Consider the following 7625-nt stretch of genomic DNA (forward strand, 5'->3'; position numbering starts at 1 on the left):
TAGTGGGATAAATTGTAAACATCGCTTTAATATTTAGGTAAATTTTCGTTTTTCATTTTCTCCGTGCTGCTTGTATAATGACCGACTAATATGTCACTGCCTGAAAATATTGATAGTTTTTTAAATGTTATAGATACCTTTTAATTTTTTTATTGTTAATTATAACATGGAGGAAGGAAAATACGTGAGCGTTTACTAATACCTAGTAGTTATATATGTATCTATTATATTTTTCTTCTACTACTAGCATGAAATCGCGTAAACGTGAGGCATTTCTTCACAGTCATAAAATATAACTTGCTTACCCATATAATTTTTTCCAAATCGTGATTTTCATAAAGGGAGGAATCGTAATGAGACAGTTTACTTTTTATGTAAAATTACGACAATCAAAATGCAAAACAGGACGTGCAATAATAATGTAAAACGGTCGACTCTCTCGTTCTCCTGCCTAACGCTGGGACTCGTGTCTCTCTTACGTTTTCCACTTTCAGTTCAATTTATCAGCTTTTCAGCGTAAATCATTTTTATGATAACAAGCTTTTATACCGAAACATTCTCGTGATTGTTTATGGAAATTTTTCCATCATCCAAATTGACCGCAGAAAGAGAAAGCTGACAACGCAAAATTTTACTGCCAGACTTTTATTTGGCAGATACATATAATACGTTTTACTTTATGAAGTTATACATTTCCGTATAATACTTAAAAATAACAAGCAGAAGTTGCAGAATGTGCAAAAACAACCGCAGAGAAAATCCTCTTAATAAAGACCATTCAAGGATCATAAGCCCGAAATGTGCAGGAATTTGCAGCACCTACTTTTAAGAACCTCGAATATTAGTTGCAAATTACAAGCTTTTCGGAATGGTAGGTACCTATAATGTGTTAGATAATTAAATTTACCTAATACCACCTAATAGTAAATTTTAAAACATTGTTGATCACAATCTAAAGCTGGGAATACATTTGAAGAACGTTGTCATTCGTTCGCATTCGTGCGCAAAATCTAGACAGTCATTTGCGATCATTTACAACGAATAAATTTTGGTTCGAATGCCCAGCGATACAAACGAACATTTTTTGTCGATAGCATCGATAAACTCAGAACGATATAACGAAAATGCAAGTTGCAAATGTCTGCGAATGTTTGTAGGTGTTCGTATGTGGACGTGTTGAAAAATAATTTACAGTATTTCGCTTTGAATTCGACGAGATAAATTGATTAATTAGCTTTTGTATGTTGTTATTATAGACGGAAAATATGACTGAAAATCAGTTATTGGTGGTTAATGCCTCGTACATTATTATCAATAAGATCGTATGGTGACGAAAAAGAAAAAAAAAAGAAACAAATAATTATTTGGATGAATAATTTATATTGAAGTGGAAGTAAATATGATGGTGTGAACATTTTAAAAACTATTTTAAATAAATATGGATGTTCACCAGACCCAACCTAGTGATAAGGTGAAACACTAGCAAATATAAGCAATGATAGCAACGTAAACGAATGCGAGCGAATAGCAACGCTTCGCAATGTGCTACAAATACGAATGAATGGCAAAGTTTCTCTAAAAAAAATTTTTTTGGGTGTTTCATTCCCACCAGCCACTAATGCTGGTGGGCGGGCAGTCCCTCCGGACTACGCCGGAAGGTAGGGCAGAAGACCCTCTTCAGCCTCCTTTCAAAAATCATGGGAATGGGTGGGTAGTGGTTCGAGTGAGAAAGATAAGACGGACGAAATGAAGGCAGAAGAGAACGAAAGATTATCTGTGGAATATTACTGCCCCAGCATTTGCCTAAATGATCCAAGGAAATCACAGAAAAACTTGGACCAAGGCAGATGGACGCGGAATCGGATAGGCGTCCTCCCGAATGCTAAAGAATGGTCTAAAACTCTAGATCATGCCATGCTGCTCAGTGTAACGTTTGTCAATATGTTCCCGGCTGTAAGTTGCGCTTGGGAATTCACTGCGCAGTAAGGCAGTGACGCGTAGACATGAAAAGTTTGTTTTAACAACAACGGCCGTGTTCGTTACTGAGATTTTCCACTCGTAATGATATGCTCAAAATTAATAAATATTATTATTATTGATGCTACGACATATAATTTATTAATTTTGAGCACCTGGGTATGTTATTGCCCCTATCTCTTTTCTTCTTGCTTATAACCGTAAAGGTTAGAGTAAAGGGTAATGAATCACATATGTGATACGTTAGTTTGCCTATCCTCCACACTTGTAGAAGTTATAATAGCAGCAGCCAGTAGCAACAAAGTCCACCTTGATCATACCTTGATGTTGAGACAACATTGCGATTGCAGAAGCTAACTATTTCTTCTAGTTTCCCAGACACTTTTTTCAAGAGTGTTCGCTCCTTCCTTTACTTTAACCTTCAGGGATAGAACTATCGCTTTTATGTTCGCTGCTCTTCAAAACATTATTTAACTATTACTTTTAGATTTTACCGGCCAATATCTTAATCCCTTTTGATCAATATTTAAATATTATGAAGGGTTAGTATTTAAATCCGTATGACCAATACTTAAATCCATATGGGAAGCATCACAATATCAGTATTTAAATATGAGAGGTCAGTTTTTAAGCCCTTACTTATTAGAACGGGAAAAAAGGTTTTGTTTAAGTGGAAGGCAAAGATTGTCAATAGAGCTTAAGGTTACAGAAAACTACTCAGAAATAACTACTAGAATGTATAGAAATCCCAAAAAAGTCCAATTTCATTACGCTAATGGATATTACAAGGCAGACTGATAAAAAAAATGGACTAGATATATTGTACGTTTCGAGCTACTCTGTAGCTATTTCAATCATTTAATTCCGGACTCATACGTCCAATTTCCGTTCAAACGCCCCGGAGGCCGAAAGCATTCCCGTGTTCTTCTCCATTGCTGGGAAATAACAATAAAGGGAATGCGCTACGCTGGTTGCCTGTATATTATGCCCCCTTTTTTCGACCAGCTCGACATTGCCCGGCATCGGGTCAGACTTAGGCCACTCGATTTCGGTTATTTATTGATCATTGGTCAGCAAATCGAGATCGAGAAGGGTACACAAATGGCCAGGCTACCTCTCTTCCATTTTTATTTTCATTTTACTAAACGCGCACCCATTCGACACGTGACATGGATAACGAACGAATAAATACACGAAGATACAAAACACTAAAGTTCTAACGACAATATTAGAATGATTTACTTATATATTAATTATTAAACGGTCATAGAAATGACGAAACTTATTCAACATAAATTAATTAATATAGATAATAATAAGTTAAATAAGAACATTTGTTCATCGCTGATAGTGACCAGTACTATGTAAATTCCACTTCAACACAAAAAAAATATCATCTAGATAATTGTAATTTTTTTAAGGAAAATTTCCACACCACTGCTGTGGTATTGCTAAGGTGCATTACGTTTTCTTCTGGTGGTTGTATGTAAACATACCAAAAAAGTCAAATAAGTCTCCAAAAATTTCGCATCACACATTTACCAAAAACAGTTCTTGAAATCTACGACATGCCAGTTTGCATCGCGCTAATAGTGATTATTGTGAAAATTCAAAATTCCATCCCGCGTGAAGCAAATTTATCCGTAAACAATACGCCATGAAATTAGGCTATGCAGCACTTTTCTTTCAAAACCACCGACAGAAATCCACTCGCGGCTGAATACCAGTTTCAAGCAAGGCTTGCACTCGCTGCAAATGATAAGGATGCAGCAACTTTTTTTTTTAATTTGCCACACTGTCATACGAGAGGAGCCAACGTTCGCTGCTATTTCGCGTGTACTATTTTGGGGATTGTCTTCTTTGAAATCAAGGATTATATCCCTGCGGCGGCTATATAGTTCAAAGCAGTAAATAAGTATCATGTCACGTTGTAACAACAACCATTGTACGTTAACATGCTGAACTACACTGAAAACGATTGATGTTGTATTTCTGAATTAGTTTATTGAACTGCGTATCGATCGGTGATGCCGAATTCCCTCCCGCAGGTAGTTTTGGTTAAAATATATATAGTCGAATTCCCTCCCGGGTCCTAGCCGAGTTCCTTCCCGTTCATATCAGCTCCGATAATTAAGTTAACGACTACTTACCGATTTAGTACTTCAGTAAATTAAAGATAAATTAATTTCAGAGAGAAAACACAAATCAGTTATAAAATGTTCAGTTATTTAATTTTAAAATGGCTTTTCCACTACCTTAACAAATTTAATGTTTGGAAATTCGTGTGCGTCTAGCTTTTTGATGCAATCATCTATAAAAACTTTATCAGTTTTAGTTTGTTTTGTATTTGACCAATAGAAGGGTAGTCCGATAAAATTATTATTGTTATTGTGGTGTCTATAATATATGAATAATANTATTGATCACTCAATTTATGAAAGAAATGTTTATAGAGTTGAATCAGAAGGTAAAATTAGACAGACAGGTATTGTTTTTCAAATTTTCTTTCAAAACGAGTTTTCCGTGAATAATTTCGGTTTTTTCCAATAATTTTTTTTTAATAACATAAAATATGTATAGGAATTGCAATTTATGTCTATTTAACAAGACTATTTAAGATTTCTACTATAAAGCAGACGTGCCGTATGCGAAAGAACAGTTTGGTATAGGGAATCTTAAAGTACAATAATATAATGCTATGGTGTGTAATACTTTTTACAAACCTGACGCTGGAAGCTGGCGGAAATTTTAAAATGGCGTGGATGCGCGGTGACAAAAACAGGCAGTTTTAGGTATAATTATTGCAGCCCTCTTTTTTCGGTATTCCTATCAGCGGCGTAGATTAAATATTTAAACAAAATATTTGAAAGCTTATTTGTGGGTCGGTTCCGAGTGACTTACCCAAATAAGTCATAAATGGGCAAGTACCTGCGCGACCGCTCGCTAGTTTCCTTCGTCCGACCTGTACCTGCGCGACAACTCGCCAGTTTCCTTCGTCCGACCTGTATTTTTTCACATCTTGCGACAGGTAGGCGGTGTCCGTTCGCCGTTTTTGTACTATAGTATGTGGATAACAGCGGCATATTACAAATTAATATCAAGATCCGCACTTTCGCATGCGGTATACACAAAAAATCCTTGGCATTTCTAGTAACTGGTATTTTGTCTTAAACTACTAGCAATATCCCTACAGAGAGATAGTTATCTAACAGCCTTTTAATTCCAAATTGATTACATTAATAAAAATAGCATAAACCAAAAATAAATATGTTAAATGTGCGGCTGCTAATCTTGTATGTTGATAAACAAAATTAGACCTAGTCTTAGTAAGTTAAATGCCTAAAAAGATGCAAAACTAAATCTAATATTAGCGTAATTTTTAACAACTCTTACATCCAGTAGGTAGGGTCCTTAATGGGGTAGTCACACTACCTCTTATGGGCCCCTTGAGGTTGTCCCTTAAAGCAAGGAAGGGACATATAACGCCCTGTCGCATTTGAGCATTATCAGGAATGTTGTATGAGGCCCCGCGGGGAAAAATTATTGTTACCTCATTGAATAATTTTTGGAAAAATTAACTTTATTATTAATGAAGAAAATACAAAATTGAATGAGAAATATATTTTACCAATGAGCAACTGTTCACTTTTGCATATGTAGCAATAGTTTAACACGTATTATTTCTTTACTTTCGTCACTAACATTAAGATAAACCATGGTCTATGATTTTACAGGTAGTGATATTTTCATTGTTTCCAGAAACTATATGTACATTTCTAAATATTTAGCGTAAATACGTATAAAGGGATTTTCTTTTTCGTAGTAATTTTCCACAAATTTCAATACAATTTATATCTCCATTTGGAGGAATATATACATATATCACTTATTTGTAAAATTTGTTTGTTCTTAAGTAAGATTGTGTTATTGGGCTCTTTTATAGTCAATAATACTTCAAATTTACTGTTGTTCGACCTGGTGCGTCTGGTTTCAGTTGTCTTATAATAACAATATCAGGAAGTACACTTGTTGGTTCGTTTCAAATATAAAGGATTTCATTGATACGACGACATAATTGGGCAAGGGGATTGTTACCATTTTTTGTTTTTTTATTTTACCGAGAGTATTTTCAAACAGATTTGCCTCATCGAGCCACCATAAGGCAGATTATTAGTATTACCACTTTTTTGTGGGATTATCATGAAGAATTTACGGGGAAATCCCTATATCAACATGCCCATCATTAGTCACATGAGGCCCGCACGCTACATGGAGCATGGCCCTTATAAATTCTAGTTGAGTAGTACTGTCAGTACCTACCTATGCAGTGTTTGCATTATTAATTTATGCACATTTTGTATACAAAAACGTGCCCCAGTATTTGACAATAACTACTACAATTGTTTATGTTTGCGCCAATATAACTGAGATGCTTCATTGCAAACGAAGTAACTCTAATGGTAAAGAAAGTATGAAGGAAACAGTTACTAAATTATATATTTTGGTATGCGATTTATGGTTCCGTATTTATATTTAAATACTGTACCCAGTTTTAATAAGTATCTAAACGCTTTGAATGCCTACCTGCTAGACAGCTCGAAAGGGTGAAGAACTCTTTCCACGTCTCCGAACAGCTTGAAGCATTAGCTGTAAACTTCCGACAAGAAAAATGGAAGCCTGCAACAAAGAAACACATAATGTCAATAACTGTTAAAAGTTATGCGTACTGCTTTTACTAAATATTTATTATTATATTACACTTTAATTTTATCCCACTATAGATTACCTCATGAAGTTTCGTCCATAAATTAACCATATTCTTTAGGTTAAGAGTATTTTTTTCGCTTTTTATCATCCTTAGGGCATCAAGTCTCTCCTCTTTAATGATGGACCTGTTTGAATTTTTAACTGTTTTAAGTAAACTAAATTTTTTTTTGTTCGAAGCCACTGAGAAGCTGTACATTCAGACGTTTTATTATGCAATGAGAGACCAAAGCTCAGGCGTGGACGCGTGATCCGCCCTGTAGCTCATCTCACACTCTGTTTACCTTTCACTTGAAAATCGGACAACAAATTCTAATAATGCAACAGTTTCTGGTTTCAACTGACTTAGCTGAAGTAATACTGTTGATAATGATAACAATAAACGAAACCCGAACGAAGAATATATTAAAGGAAAATTTTGAATAAGTATATCGAGATAATATTATACTTAAATTACATAAAAAGATTTATAACTATTAATTATTGGTCTACAACACTTCTTATAGACCATTGAAAATTTGTTTTTTAAATGTACAATATTCACTCGTCTTGTACTTAGTGAATAGTGGATTAATATGCAATATTAATTTGAAATAATTTTTTCGATTTTTTATTTACCCACTACAAACTACCTCAAATTAATGAAGGAAAAATTGTTGCTGTTGTCACACCCCCGCCGGGAATCGAACCCGGGACCTTTGGCTTTACGCACCAATGTTCTGACCACTAAACTACGAGAGGTGACAACAACAACCACGACCAACCGACCTACAAGGTTAACGATCCGTCGAACTAATGTAACTATATACTGAATATACTATGATTAAACATACATATAATTTAGATATCTTTTAGAAGTGAGTTAGTTTAATATGAAATATTAT

General features: G+C 34.7%; 1 protein-coding gene across 1 annotated transcript in view; it reads right to left on the minus strand.

Annotated features, from left to right (window-relative positions):
- The window catches only part of LOC108744516 (homeobox protein abdominal-B-like), a 38590-nt gene extending 31990 nt beyond the window's left edge, over window positions 1–6600 (minus strand). Inside the window, exon 1 of the mRNA XM_025973151.1 lies at window positions 6562–6600. The gene's annotated coding sequence lies outside the window, so the exon portion shown is untranslated. The remainder of the gene's footprint in view (window positions 1–6561) is intronic.
- Window positions 6601–7625: the final 1025 nt, after the last annotated feature.

The sequence above is a fragment of the Agrilus planipennis genome, unplaced genomic scaffold, assembly GCF_000699045.2.
Source record: "Agrilus planipennis isolate EAB-ADULT unplaced genomic scaffold, Apla_2.0 scaffold33, whole genome shotgun sequence".
In the NCBI taxonomy this organism is placed as follows: domain Eukaryota; kingdom Metazoa; phylum Arthropoda; class Insecta; order Coleoptera; family Buprestidae; genus Agrilus; species Agrilus planipennis.